General features: G+C 39.6%; 1 long non-coding RNA gene across 2 annotated transcripts; it reads right to left on the bottom strand.

Moving 5' to 3' along the window:
* Window positions 1-1,750: 1,750 nt before the first annotated feature.
* On the bottom strand, window positions 1,751-8,320 carry LOC124160879. 2 transcript variants are annotated; one of them, XR_006865255.1, is made up of 4 exons: window positions 8,156-8,320; window positions 5,355-5,573; window positions 3,792-3,911; window positions 1,751-1,933 (listed from the first exon to the last, which is right to left on the bottom strand). It is a non-coding gene; the product is annotated as an uncharacterized LOC124160879 (long non-coding RNA). The 2 variants fall into 2 exon arrangements; XR_006865254.1 differs by lacking the exon at window positions 8,156-8,320 and adding an exon at window positions 5,702-5,922.
* Window positions 8,321-15,962: the final 7,642 nt, after the last annotated feature.

Genomic DNA, 15,962 nt, shown 5'->3' with positions numbered 1-15,962 from the left:
TGCCCCAAATATTTTTCGGTCCACACGGAGGAAGGCATTGACGAGGTTCGAGTCGAGAACGATTTCGTCTTCTTTCCTGAAGGATATGTATTCGGAAAGTGCTATGACGAATCGGCGGAGTGAGCGGACATCATAGCTTTGCGTCATGGATAAAGGATTCCTCAGTTGAATTATCTCGTTTTCTTGGACGATGACCAGGGACTTCCCCGATGTTGTGCTGTTTTTTTTTAGTAATTTACTGTCCGTGTGGGAAAAAATTGAATCCGTTTAAAATGTCTTTACGAATTTAAGTTGCCTAAGACATATTATTTTTTGAAAACTTTGGAATAAAATGGCAAACAAAATATTTTTCGAGTTTCTTTTTTTATAACTTTGTTGGCTTTTCCCTCTCTCATCATGAACTTCTTTACCATTAGATTTAATTTCCATGACATGGGTGAGGCATTAAACTTGTGCCTTTCATGGCCTTATGTTCCCAAAAAGTGCCATAGAGGTGCTTTTGTGGAATATTTTCGGTTTTTGGCAGAAATGGATGTTACTGTCAGCACTGAGACGCATACACGATATCTAGCCCAGCAAGTGGGGTAAGGAGGGCAAATTACTGTGGTAGCCAAGAGGACTAGGTGAACCTAAGAGTAGATGAGGAATATCAGGTTCTCTTGGGGCAAATGAAGATGCGTAGGTATGTATACAGTTGCCACGGCAAAAGTAGTCTTTTGAGAGCTAGCATGGCGGAGGAAGGGTGAGGGGCATTATTGACAGGTCATAGTGCTAAACTGTCAGACGTGCGTAAGAGGGTGACTGAAGTTTTTTCTTAGAAGCATTAGTCATTCTTTTACAATGAAATAGACCTGTGAGTGGATTACACAAAATAAATGGTGTGGTTGGAGGCAAATAAAAAGAATAATTAATACTCCTAATCGCATTAGAATTCATTACATGCTTTGTGGGCTCAATCCCAAAGAAATAAGCATCAAGGGAAAGATGTTTCTGATTAAGCATGTAATTTTTCTATTAACATAACATATGTTGTGAATTTACTTGTACTTGGATGTATTTTTAGAGCATTATCCAAAGCAAAAGAGCAAGGGTACTATTGAGGTTTATGTTGAGCAGAAGGTGGTTCAGGCAGCGGCGCAGCTAAGACTTAAGGCTGGGGGGGGTCAGGTGCAACTAATACTAAGGTGTATAGGGGCATGGACTACCCACCAGGATAAACGGTAAGTGCGAGATTAATAAATTGCGGAATTTTAAGATAAATGGTTCAATATGGTGAGTTTTACTGTTTTCTGAGGGATATTATATTGATCCTTACACTATTCTATTAGTAATCTCAATCCAGTTGAGTAAAATGGATTAAACTTAAATTTATCCCCCAAAGCCCCCCCTCGCTGCACCACTGGGTTCAGGAACTACTTTTTTAATGTCATGCTCATAATTTCCTCTTGGTAAATCCCTGGGTGATATATTTTTTCTTAATGAAATGAAAACAATTCAGGATGAAGCCATTGGATGTTCTAGCATGCTGGTGAACCATCCGAGATCCATTGTGCTCCACAACCACGTTTTATGACACTCATTCTATTATCGTGATGCATAAGAATTCTTACACTGCAAGCTAAACAGAGAAGAAGTAAAGCACTGCTATGGAAAGATAACACCAAAGAACACAGAAGCACTTGTCTATGCAAATGTACAGTAGGTCATAAAGAGGGTGAAGAGAGGAAGGTATGCAGCTTACTGTGTGTGATAATGTTGCCAGGACGAGCAAGGGGATGAGGTAGTGAAGGTGTTCAGCTATTGGCTCTAGGGTTGGCAAGGTCCTACTCGCCCTTTTGGAACTTTCATTGGACATCTGTCATCTTGGACTGTAGTTTGTCCTCCTAGACATGGGTATAACCAGCAAGGGGCAGGAGGTGGCAGCTGCTCTGCCCTAGAACCAATATTTTTCATCAAATTTTCTTTAAACGGGTGAAAAATGATATTAGTATAAGACATTTAACTAAAATATTTTTTTTCTAGCAAATAATTCTAAAGGGCTGTTACAGCTTTCTTAAAATTTTGGTTTCATTCACCTTTTCCATGCTTAAATGGTACAACTTGAACAACCATGGCTTGCCTCCCCACCTCCCTAGTTTTGATCCTGGGTACACTGTTGCTCCTAGTTTTAAAGTGATTTTTTTTAGCCATGACGGTATTGAAAATTAATTTTAAATTGTTGCTAAAGTTTTTTGTCCCATTTAATATCTAAGGTTACTATTTTTTTAAATCTGGTGGTGAACCTTGACACTTGTCCTGGGTAGTATTCTGTACCCTCTCCAGAAGAACCCATACCTGAGGATGATTGTGAGGGCCGAGAGATCCTAAACCCTGCCCTTTACAATGGACTTAATATTTGAACTGCAAGATCCACTGTTTTAATGATACATATTAGTCTCTAAAAATATGAGAACCCACATTTATTTACTCAATGAGGTCAGCAAAAAATGCAGCTCTTCCCTAATTGTATTTGATTCAGCCTCTCTTTTCTTAACCGGGAAATTCTTAAGTCGCAGTTCAACTTTATTTTCTCGCAATAGAAGATACATAGTATTTTTTAAACTTTCACATAAAACACTATCAATTCAATGTTATGAACAATATATTAAGTTATATACATTTCGTTTTCTTCGATTATGAAACGTGCAAAAATTAGTTTAAAACCCTCTACTAAGTACCCTACTTTTAAAAAGTACCCCTTTTGGACCCCACCCCCCCCCGACCCGAACAAAATTCGTGGGTAACCCCACTGGCTTATGGGTTGTCCTCTGCGTAGATTCGTGTTCATCAGACAGTTTCGCTCTTGTTGCTGCAAGTTTCTTCAGGTTTGAAGTGTCGGATGCAAGTTTGCATGCAAACCTGAAGACAACTGTTGCAACGCCGGCGAAACTTTCGTACGAAGATGATTTGACGCGGAGAACAACCCTGAAGTCAAGCTGCGGGTACTTTGAATAGGGTAGTTTCCTTCATCAAAGAAAACGAAAGGCATTGATTGCGATTCGTTACCCAGCATTAGTGTATTCATTATATACAAAATTATTTGGTTTTACAAATGCCAGTTTAGACGAATGGCAATGGTAAATTTTAGCCTCATTTGAAAAAGGCCAAGTTGGCGCCCATACAATGCCACTCCACGTGACGTCCCTGGGAGCTAGTTTCTATTCGAGTAAATGGGAGTTTTACACCGTCTGAGATTACCAATGCATGCAAGAGGCACAGAGCTCAGGGAAACATGTCTTAATAATCACCTATTAAAACTGGCTAAGGTCGGAAAGTTTTCTTCGTTTGATAGGGTATTAATAATCCTTATTTAAGCCAAGCGCTACCATCTTTCAGAGTACTCAGCTACTTATTAGCATCCTACGTTGTATCAGCGCTCTAAGCCTCTCCCCAAGGTCACCTCACTTGCGGCAGTGGGAACCAGAACGACGCCACACGGAGTTTTCCCAGCATTCATACTTACCCGTCGCGTTTACGCGCGCTTGCAAATTTTCACTTTTCAATTAATCGCGAAAAATAGATATCGTGATTTAAAAATCTAAAAGCGTGAAATACGTGTTCCAGGAGTAATCTTTTTTTTTCGATTACTAATCTTTCGATTTAGGCAATAAAAAAATAATAGGAAACCACCTATTGTGTACTCCAAGAATTCTGTATTTTTAATTAAGTTGAGCATCTTAATGGCCGTAGAATTGGCGTATATTGAAATTGTCCCGTTCAATAAAACTAAAAAAATGAAAAAAATCGCTTACCTCGCAACTGTCGACCATTCTGACGATATTTACAGCCGGATGTCCTTAATGAGGAGAGGTTTCGTCACTGACGGTGTGGAGCTGGCAATGCTCTTGATCTCGTATCAATTCTATCGTTAGCTGGTGAGAAATAATAGTGATGTTAGTGAATTTAGGTGAGAGGTAAAGCATTTTGCAAATTTTACATCTGCATACCACCATGTGACATACATAACACCTCGCGAGCCTTTTCTAGGGTCTTTGACTGGGGGTGAGCGATCACCAGCATGCATATTTCAACATGCACACAACACGGTCCAAAACAATTGTCTCTTATCGATCACGGATAAAATTCTAAATCTATTTGTTCTACATTGTATCTCACTTATTTCATTTTTTATGGTATGATCAACAGTAGTATGTTGGCGTTCGTAAGACATGGCTCAATTCTTCGGAAAATTAACTGCTGATGAATTTACAGAATAGGTTAGTCTAGTTTTCAATCTACTATCTGACAATGTTTCCCATTCGAATATTTCTAAAGGGTCAGTAGCACTACATCTGCATAATACCCTGCGAGCCATCTGTATGGTTTTTTGCATGTGTGGGGGTGACCAATCACCAGTAATTCCTAGATCAAATGCATGCAATGTTAGAGATATGGAAAAAACCTTGGAATGAGCCAGCCAAGCGAGTGACGCCGGTAATTATATTAATTGAGATACCGTTGCGAGGAGTTCAGTAATGTTAAGTGGAATTAGAGCGTATCTGACATTTCATAAAAATGAACATGACCGTGCATTTATGGATTTTTTAAAGCGTTCCGTTCATTCGCAGTTAATATGCTCTTTTCCATCTGAACATAACTCTTGCATTTACTAAAGATGATATAAATAATATAAGAGAGAGAGAGACTGTAGAACCGATACATTCAGAATGTCCTTTTTTCACGAACGATAGGAGATTATTACGGCAGCGTTAGAAATCACAAATATATTAGATGCTTTTAGGGTATCATAGTAACTTATGTATTCCTTAATGCATGTTTCTGAATTTTCTGAATATTTTTAAGATCATATTTTTTGTGTTCTAGCTGCATGAGTAGATTGCCTTCATGAGTAGTTGGCAAGTTTTGCCTTTTCATGAATATGGTACCGTGTGGTGTGCATGTAGGCTAGGGCGAATCCGGGATTTTTGTTTCTGTGGAGGGGGTGGGGGGACACCAGGGTCTGATAGGAAAACGGTCTTCTCGTATTTGGGATCAAAAACTACAAGCAACAATTTAGCCACGAAATGTACTCTTAATTTTACCATAAAAATTAGTAATATGGAAATATTTATAACTACTTTATTAAAATGTAAAATGAATTTGTATTAAAAATCTCGTTTATTTTTTAAGCGTATGGCGGGGGCACATGATCCCGTCCCTCCCCTCTAAATCCGCCTATGTATGTGGGAATCCTATTGCATGCTGGTGACTGATCACCCCCTGCCAAACACCCTAGAGGTGGCTCGCAGGGTATTATGTAGATATAGATGTAGGTGTACAACTAGTCTATTTTGTCAAAGAAATGCTAATCATACCTTTCGGGAGTACGGCACAGAATATATCCTCGTTTTCGCGGGACGGAAGAGGTTGTTGCTGCGAAGGCTGCTTCTGCCGATGTGTCCGGTGCACCTATGAACGACTGAATTCGTTGGCTTCGAGTGCAGGGCGTCAGGAGAAGGTGAAGGATCATGCGTTGTACATTGTTGTCGTGGTGTCTTCCGTGGTCTTCGTCAGCTTACGGTAACGCCGGTCTCCTGGAAGTAAACATTCACCTCAGCCAGTCCAACGGTTATCCACGGGCGTGTTTTTACATGTCCAGCCGACGGTCACCGTTGGACCGTGCTTGAACCTTTAAATGAAGTCTCGAGCATACGAAGCGTACCTTGGACCCTTTGTCTTCTGACGCGTGCGGTCTGCGAGGCCTGGATTCCCGGTAACTCCCCCAATCACCCTCCTCTGTGTTCCGGGGGTCGACTCCCTTTATCGGTGACTAAGATGTCTCATGTTATCTCGGAGTGAGCTATTCGTGGATTTTCCCACGGTGAATCATGCGGCGTCAATGAACTTAGGGAGATTAAGCTAATTGGGGAGGTTCTATTCATTTTCAGTGTGACACCCATTAATGTTATCGGCTATCGGCAGGGCTGCTCAGAGGGCGGTCTGGAAAGGATAGGCCGTCAGTCCTGGTGCGGTAGGGGTGAAGGGTAAAGAACATCTCCCCATAAACCTTTGCGAATTTGACGTTTTTTCATTTAATTTGTTTAATTTTAGATTGAGAATTCGATGCGAATTATACATTTGCGAATATCAGTGACCCCCTATCCGATTTAAAGTAAAGTTCTTTGAAATATATTAGTTATTTTCTCTTATACTAGTGCCCATAAAACTTGGTCAATTACACTATTTTTATTTATTTCACTGTATCAAATTTTATCGCCTTTGTATGAGGATGGGGCCATAGGTGAATCTAGGGGGTACCCGGGGGCACGTGCCCCCCCACACCCTTAAAAAGTATGCAAGATTTTTTAAAACGGTCTCGTTGAAATTGCGTTCGTTTTATATTACGGGATATACGTTTGACCCCCCCCCCCCCCCGGAACAAAATCCTGGGAATGGCCTTGTTTGTTCCTCCCCCCTAGAAAAAAATCCTGGATCCGCTCATGGTTGGGACAGTCGCATTACGTTAAAGCCTTCCTGACGACCTATATCAACGAAACGGATTGAGATATCAAGTTTTCCGTTTCCGGGAAGGGGGGAAATACGTCGCGATGTTATGCAGTCCGCAGGAATTCCCAGTCATTACATTTTTGTGGGATATCAAACCGATAATACCCCTCCTCTCGTTCCCCACGGATTATCTGGTCTGTTACTTCTAGTTTTTGTGGGCCATATTTTCCTTTTTCCACCACGCGCGGAAGAATTAGTTGGTGTTAGTATGCATGTGCGTACCCAGCGGGGGACGGGAGGGGGCAGTTTCCTCCCCCTAGAAGCAAAGGTAAATTTAGTTCAAAACGAAAATTTTGAACAGATTTGAATTTGATATAAATCCAAGCGAAGTGATATTAGTATAAAACATGTTAATAAAATAAAAACTTTTTTCGGATCAAATTATTTTAAGAACTAATGGAGCGATGTTATAATTTTCTTTAAATTTTGTTTTCATTACCTTATCTGTGTTAAACTTGATCGGCCGTGGCTTGCCACCCTCTATTTTTGATCCTGGGTACGCCCTTGTAAGTATTAATCAATACATGGAAAACTATAGAAATATTAAAATTTCACTATGTCAGAGCGAGTTGGAATAACTGGAAAGAAGCGGTTTCCACTTGTGGATTCCTGTATTTATTGATGCGCACTGGAGTGTACAGTGCAGGGTATTTAAATCCCTTTTTTCCTTATTCTTCAGATAAAAGGCGATAATAACTGCAGCGGGTATTAATAGTAACCCATTGAGACTGACCGGGATCATCTTTATCGCTGACTTTTTCATTTCATCAGTTAATCATTTGATGGCATTGAACGGCGAATGATTTAAGGTTTTGAAAAGGAAAGCACTTCATATCATAAATGACTCGGTCATCAGTGACTGGATCACAGTGTGGCAGTTGCGGTATCTAAAATTTATTTTCAAAAGGATATTACTGGTTATTTAGTAAATGTTTGTAATTACCGAAGAATATATTCCAAAACGTGTTTAAAAAATCCTCGAGAGATAAGCTAATTACAATAGTTGAAACAATTAAGTATCTTCTTTGATAAAGTGTCCCACTCTACCCAAGTATTGGGTTAGCCAGTAACATAGAAAATTTAAAAATTATTGGAGGTACTAAATTCATTTATTCGCAATATTAGGTTAAACATTAAAGCAAACGAACATGTTAAAGCGGATATCAACAAGTTGTGTTCAAAGTTATGATCATATCTGCTGGGCGTACTAGAACCTATTGCCGCTGCATTGGTAATGTGCACTTGAGTTTTTACAAGTAACTAAATACCTTAAAGATGCATAAAATTATGAAACCATAATTATTGTTGTGCAATTTTGCATTAATTTGCATGAATTTTGCATTAGTACATTAATTTTACTTGGTAGATACGTACATATGTTTCCAATAAATACTGCATGAAGCAATCACGTATCAAGTATTGCACTTACTATAGTTTGGTCGAAATGAAATTGCTTTATCGCGAGGAATGGGTTACCATATTTGTTATATTGATCGAAAACCCTTAAAAACGGGTTGTTTTCGTTTCAATCATGATTAAATTTTTTTACTTCGTTTATGAATTAAAGTTAGTCGAAATTGACTTGGCCCGTTTCAGGCAAAATACTTACCGGCCAAACTGCTGTTGTGTCGCTCCCCTACCGGGGGTTTTGGTGTCCCGGCCCATAAGCCGGCCCTGAAAATTAACGCAAAATTGAGCAACGAAAGTTATGCTGTATCTAAAGACCCCATTTCGTTATTTAATTTTTTCGATCTAAACTCTATTTAGCATTAACTCTGACCCGATTGTCAAAATGAAATAAAAGGTGAGAAATAGGTACATATATTTAAATAATAAGAGAGCGGAACGCTGTGCACTTTGATATTTGCAAATCAATTAATATTTCAAACCAAAAAATAAAACTATAATTAGCCTACAACATTTAAATGAGAAAATGGTATTATAAAAAACTAGTTAAAAATTAAATCGCCTTCTCGAACTCCTTTTTTTAACTCGACGAAGTCGTACCAAAAGCTTGTGTTTGTTTGTCGCATTCCAAGTATGGGATCTGATAAGAGAGAATGCCATAGGGCAAGATCATTGATCGGCTCTCCTCAGCCAGAGATGCAGAGGAGGGGAGTCTTAGAAGGAAAATCGTTTTAATATCATCTCCCCGTTATTTAGTTGGCGGACAACCGCTCGCGCTTATACATCTCTGAATAAATAACCTTGTCCATCCCGACTTTGACGCTTGCGGCCTTTAAAATGGGTCTTTATAGTAGTTGCGTAAATTGGATCTCCTTCCTCCTGGTGCCGCTGCTCATCGCTCACGCCACCGAATACAAGGTAATCTTAAAATTGGATCGTAGCGGAGTCAGCGGATCGGCTCAAAATGTTGCTTGGACGCCACCTCGCGGATTGCTCTCGCAAGACGTGACTTTGGTGTGCACCAAGGGCGAGTCCACCTCCCGGGACCCTTACTGTTCGTTCTCTCACTCCTTGGCGAACATCACCTGGACCAGGATATATTTGGTCTCGAAGCAGAACAGCAGTAAGGAAGACGTCGACTGCGACTCGACCTTCCACGCGGGTAGTCAAACCACCGAGTCCGGCGTCCAAATGGTCACTTTCGTCCACAACCATACCGCCTGCTCCTCCCCCGGCAGCGACGGGCTCGACCTGACGCTGGAGAGCGAGCTGCGGAGTGGAGCGGACGGTCCGTTGTTCCCCTTGAAGAACGTGAAGCGAGTCACGTTCGAAGGTGTGACGCCGGCGATGTGCTCCCATTATTTTTCGTTCCACACGGCGGAAGGCATTGACGAGGTTCGAGTCGAGAACGATTTCGTCTACTTTCCTCTGGGAAATGTCTTCGGAAAGTGTTAAGATGAATCGGCGTAGTGAGCGGACATTATAGTTTTGCGTCATGGATCAAGGATTCCTCAGTAGGATTATGTCGTTTTCTTCGCTTGGGCGGCGACCACTTCCGGGGACTTCCCCGATGTTGTGTTGTTTTTTTGTAATTTACTGTCTGTGTGGGAAAAATTTGAATCTGTTTAAAATATCATTACGAATTTAACTTGTCTAAGGCATATTATTTTTTTGAAATTTTTGGAATAAAATTATAAACAAATTTTTTGTGAGCCTTTTTTTTTGGCGACTTTGTTGACTTTTCCCAGTTTCATCATGAGCTTCTTTACCATTAGATTTAATTTCCATTGACATGGGTGAGGGATTGGACTTGTGCCTTTCATGGCCTATGTCCCCAAAAATTGCCATAGAGGTGATTTTGTGGCATATTTTCGGTTTTTTGCCGAAATGGATGTTACAGCCAGCACTGAGATGCAGATACGTAGGATATCAAGGATATCTAGCCCAGCAACCAGGGAAAGAAGGGAAAATTATTGTATTACACAAGGGGACTAGGTACCTAGACCTAAGAGTAGATGAGGAATATCAGGTTTGAATGAGGATTCCTATGTATTAAGTTGACATGGCAAAAGAAATCTGTTGACAACTAGCATGGCGGAGGGAGGGTGAGGGGCATTATTGACTGGTCATAGTGCTAAACTGTCAGACATGCGTATGAGGGGACTGAAGTTTTTTCTTAGAAGCATTAGTCATTCTGTTACAATGAAGTAGACCGGTGAGTGGCTTAAACAAAATAAATGGTGTTGTTGGAGGCAAATAAAAAGAATTTACATTAATACTCCTAATCACATAAGAATTCATTACATGTTTTGTGACCTCAATCCAAAAGAAATAAGCATCAAGGAAAAGATGTTTCTGATTAAGCATGTAATTTTTCTATTGACATAACCTATGCTGTGAATTTTGAATTTTTACATGTACTGGATGTATTTTATGCATTTTTAGAGCATTATCCATAGCAAAAGATCAAGGGTACTATTGAGGTTTATGTTTAGCAGAAGGTGGTTCAGGCAGCGGCGCAGCTAGGACTTAAGGCTGGGGGTGGGGGGGTCAGGTGCAACTAATACTGAGTTGTATAGGGGCATGGACTACCCACCAGGATAAACGGTAGGTGCGACATTAATAAATTGCGGAATTTTAAGATAAATGGTTCAATATGGTGACTTTTACAGCTTTCTGAGGGATATTATATTGTTACTTACACTATTCTATTAGTAATCTCAATCCAGTTAAGTAAAATGGATTAAACTTAAGTTTATCCCCCAAAACTACCCCTCGCTGCACCACTGGGTTCAGGAACTACTTTTTTAATGTAATGCTCATAATTTCCTCTTGGTAAATCCCTGGGTGATATATTTTTTCTTGATGAAATGAAAAGAATTCAGGATGAAGCCATTGGATGTTTTAGCATACTAATGAACCATCCGAGATCCATTGTACTCCACAACCACGTTTTATGACACTCATTCTATTATCGTGATGCATAAGAATTCTTATACTGCAAGCTTAATAGAAAAGAAGTGAAGCACTGCTAAAGAAAGATAACACCAAATAACACAGAAGCAATTGTGTATGCAAATGTACATTTAGGTCAGTAGGTCATAAATAGGGTGAAGAGAGAAAGGTATGCAGCTTACTTTGTGAGACAATGTTGCCAGGACGAGCAAGGGGATGAGGTAGTGAAGTGTTCAGCTATTGGATCTAGGGTTGGCAAGGTCCTAGTTGCCCTTTAGGAACTTTCATTGGACATCTGTCATCTTGGACTGTAGTTTGTCGTACTAGTCATGGGTATAACCAGCGAGGGGCAGGAGGGGGCAGCTGCTCTCCCCCCAGAACCAAGAGCTTTATAAAAATTTCTTTAAAAATTTAATTTTTTTAAATTTAAATTTAATTAAAATATTATTTTTTCAAGCAAATATTTTTAAAGTGCTGTTAAAGATTTCTTAAAATGTGTATTTTATTCACCTTTTCCATGCTTAAATGTTACAACTTGAACAACCATGGCTTGCCTCCCCCCTCCGTAGTTTTGATCCTGGGTACACTGTTGCTCCTAGTATTAAAGTGATTATTTTTACCTATGACGGTATTGAAAATTAATTTTTAAATGTTTTTAAAGTTTTTTATCCCATTTCATATCCAAGGTTAATATTTTTAAATATCTGGTGGTGAACCTTGTCACTTGTCGTGGGTAGTATTCTTTACCCCCTCCAGAAGAACCCATACCTGAGGTTGATTGTGAGGGCCTAGAGATCCTAAACCCTACCCTTTAAAATGGACGTAGTGTTTGAACTGCAAGGTCCACTGTTTTAATGATGTTAGTCTCTGAAAATATGAGAACCCATATTTACTTATTCAATGAGGTCAGCAAAAAATGTAGCTCTTGCCTAGTTGTATTTGATTTAGCCTCTCTTTTCTTAACCGGGAAAGTTCTTAAGTCGCAGTTCAACTTTATTTTCTCTCAATAGAAGATGCATAGTATTTTTTTAACTTTCACATAAAACACTATCATCTCAATGTTATGAAAAATATAAAAAGATATACACATTAAGTTCTCTGCCACTTCACCATTTCTGTTTTTATCATATCCAACCCTTTCTTGTCAGTCTGCATGTGTCCATACACTTGGATACTTTTCTCCTCTAATTCTAGGTTTATCATTCTCTTAGTCCCTTTCATAGTTTTACTTTCCATTTCTTAATTTGATTTGTATTTCAAGATTTGCAAGTCTTTTTATTCTAAGTTTCATATCATTAGGACCAGGTTGAGGTATGAATCATATCTGTTGCAGGGAGCTGAGTGAATTTTTATCACTGTTCTCCCACCTCTGCTTTATAATGACATAATCTCTCATATACCTCCTTGTATGTAGGTATGTATTACGCACATTACTTAATTCATAAAAGAAAACATAATATCGAAAAATCACTAATTTTCAAAAGATTTCTTTGAAAAGTGAAGTTTTTTCTATTATGAAACGTGCTAAAATTAGTTTAAAACCCTCTTCTAAGTACCCTGCTTTTAAAAACTACCCCCTGATTTTGGACCACCTCCCCAACCCGAACGATATTCGTGGCTAACCCCACTGGCTTCTGGGTTTTCCTCTGCGTCGATTCGTGTTCATCCGAGAGTTTCGCTCTTGTTGCTGCTGGTGTCTTCAGGTTTGAAGTGTCGGATGCAAGTTTGCACGCAAACCTGAAGACGCCTGTGGCAACGCCGGCGAAACTGTCTTATGAAGATGATTTGACGCGGAGAACAACCCTGAACTCAAGCTGCGGGTACTTTTAATAGGGTAGTTTCCTTCATCAAAGATAACGAAAGGCGTTGTTTGCGATTCGTTACCCATTATTAGTCTATTCATAATATACAAAATTATTTGGTTTTACAAATGCCGGTTTAGACGAATGGCAAGGGTCAATTTTATCTTCATTTGAAAAAGGCCAGATTGGCGCCCAGCCGATGCCACTCCACGTGGCGTCACGGGGAGCTAGTTTCTACACGAGAGGATAGAAGTTTTACACCGTTTGAGATAACCAATGCATGCATGAGGCACAGAGCTCAGGGAAACTTCTCATAATAATCACCTATTAAAACTGGCTAAGGTCGGAAAGTTTTCTTCGTTTGATAAGGCATTAATAATCCTTATTTAAGCCAAGCGATACCAGCTAGCAGAGTACTCAGCTACTTGCGAGCATCCTACGTTGTATCAGCGCTCTAAGCCTCTCCCCAAGGTCACCTCACTTGCAGCAGCGGGAACCAGAACGACGTCACACGCAGTTTTCCCAGCATTCATACTTAGCCGTCGCGTTTACGCGCGCTTGAAAATTTTCACTTTTCATTTAATCGCGAAAAATAGATATCGTCATTTAAAAATCTAAAAGCGTGAAATACGTACTCCAGGAGTAATCTTTCTTTCTTTCTTTTACTAATCTTTAGATTTAGGCAATAAAAAATAATAGGAAACCACCTATTGTGTACTCCAAGAATTCTGTATTTTTAATTAAATTGATCATCTTAATGGTCGTAGAATTGGCGTGTACTGAAAATGTCTCGTTCAATTAAACTAAAAAAATAAACAAAAATCGCTTACCTCGTAACTGCCCACCATTCTGACGATATTTACAGCCGGATGTCCTTTAAGGAGAGGTTTAGTCACTGACGGTGTGGAGCTGGCAATGCTCTTGATCTCGTATCAATGCTATCGTTAGCTGGTGAGAAATGATAGTGATATTAGTGAATTTAGGCGAGAGGTAAAGCGTCTTGCAAATTTTAAATCTGCATACCACCTCGCGACATACATAACACGTCGCGAGCCTTTTCTAGATTTTTCTTGATTTCAAAAAGGCATTTGATAAAGTACCCCACGGAAAGTTAATAATAAAACTGAAATCTTATGGTCTAGACGAAGATGTCATTTCCTGGATTAGAGAATTTTTGAGCGACCGCGTCCAAAGAGTAGTATTAGACGGTGCAGTCTCCAATGAGGTTAGAGTCACTTCTGGCGTTCCTCAGGGTAGTGTCATTGGCCCACTCCTATTCCTACTTTATATAAACGACATTGGCGAAGTAGTGCAGAGTAAGTTACGATTATTTGCAGACGACGCTGTAGTTTACGGCGTTCGGGGCACGCAGTTAAAGGCAGTTGAATCTGTGAAATATCTAGGGGTTAGACTCAATAATGATCTATCGTGGAATAAACATATTCGAGAAATAACCGGTCAAGCTAATCGTAAAATGGGTTTTGTTAAAAGAATATTAGGAAAGTGCGACGACAAAGTGAGAGAAATTAGCTACTTTTCCCTCGTTAGACCACATTTGGAATACGCTGCCAGTGTTTGGGACCCTCATGAAAAAGGCTTAATAACAGAGTTAGAACGCGTGCAAAGAAGAGCTGCCAGGTATGTGAAAGGTCGTTACGATAGTCTTGTTAGTGTAACTGACCTCTTAGATAAACTCGGATGGGAATCTCTGTCGGACCGTAGATTGAAAAATAGACTAAACCTTTTAGATAAATTCAAGAGCAGTGTCTTTTCTGACGAAGTTAACCATATCTTGCGGACGCCAACGTACTACGGAAGATCAGATCATATAAATAAAATAAGAGAGATAGATTGCAGAACAGACAGATTCCGAATGTCATTTTTTCCACGATCAATAAGAGATTATAACGGCAGCAATAGAACGCGTAAATAGATTGCATGACTTGTAGTGTAGCCTACTAACCTATGTAAAACTTAAAGCATGTTTCTGAATTTGTATTCTATATTCTATTTCTAACAGCATATAGTAGTATAGTTTGTTATTATACGGGACGTTTCTTGGACGGTGTGGTGTGCATGTGGGAGTCCAAATGCATGCTGCATGCTGGTGATTGATCACCCCCTGCCAAACACCCTAGAGGTGGCTCGCAGGGTAATTTGTAGATGTAGATGTAGATGTAGGGTGTTTGGCAGAGAGTGAGCGATCACCAACATGCATATTTCTACATGCACACAACACGGTCCAAAAAAATTACGCATACTGATGAATTGTACTAACACAGTTATGCAAAGGCAAAAATTGCCGACTACTGCCGAAGGCAATCTTCCTATGAAGCTAGAACATGCGAAACATGCTTACAGAAATACTAGGAAAAATCAGAAACATGTGTTATGGAACATTTGTTAGTAAGCAACATTATCAGTCACCAAACCCATTTCTAAGTCCTAATGTTGTCGTTATAGTCTCTTATCGATCGCGGATAAAATCGGCATTCTTAATATATCTATTCTACATTCTATCTCTCTTATTTCATTTTTTATTGTATTATCAACCATAGTATGTTGGCGTTCGTAAGACATGGCTCACTTCTTCGGAAAATAAACTGCTGATGAATTTACAGCATAGGTTAGTCTAGTTTTCAATCTACGATCTGAAAAGATTCCCATTCGAATAGTTCTAAGGCGCCAGTAACACTACATCTACATAATACCCGAGCGAGCCACCTGTATGCTGTGTGGCAGGGGGTGACCAATCACCAACATGCAGCATGCAAGAGGACCGCCACATGCACACAGCACGGTCATAGAAATAGTATGCATATGAGCAAAATATACATGCATATTCATGCAAAGACCAAACTTGCCAATGGTTAGTAATTCTTATAGCAAATCCATGCAAAGTTAGAACTATGGAAAAAAATGCAATGAGTCATCCTAGCGAGTGACGCCGTTAATTATATTATTTGAGACACCGTTTCTAGGAGTGCGGTAATGTTAAGTGGAATGAGAGCGTATCTTACATTTCATAAAAATGAACATGACCGTGCATTTATGGATTTTTAAAAGCGTTCCGTTCATTCGCAGTTAATATGCTATTTTCCATCTGAACATAACTCTTGCATTTACTAAAGATCATATAAATAAAATAAGAGAGATAACCTGTAGAACCGATACACTCAGAATGTCGTTTTTTCCACGATCAACAAGGGGCTACAACCGCAGCGTTAAAAATTACAAATACATTAGGTGACT

Source organism: Ischnura elegans, chromosome 6, assembly GCF_921293095.1.
Source record: "Ischnura elegans chromosome 6, ioIscEleg1.1, whole genome shotgun sequence".
In the NCBI taxonomy this organism is placed as follows: domain Eukaryota; kingdom Metazoa; phylum Arthropoda; class Insecta; order Odonata; family Coenagrionidae; genus Ischnura; species Ischnura elegans.
This window is presented reverse-complemented; position numbering and strand designations above follow the sequence as displayed.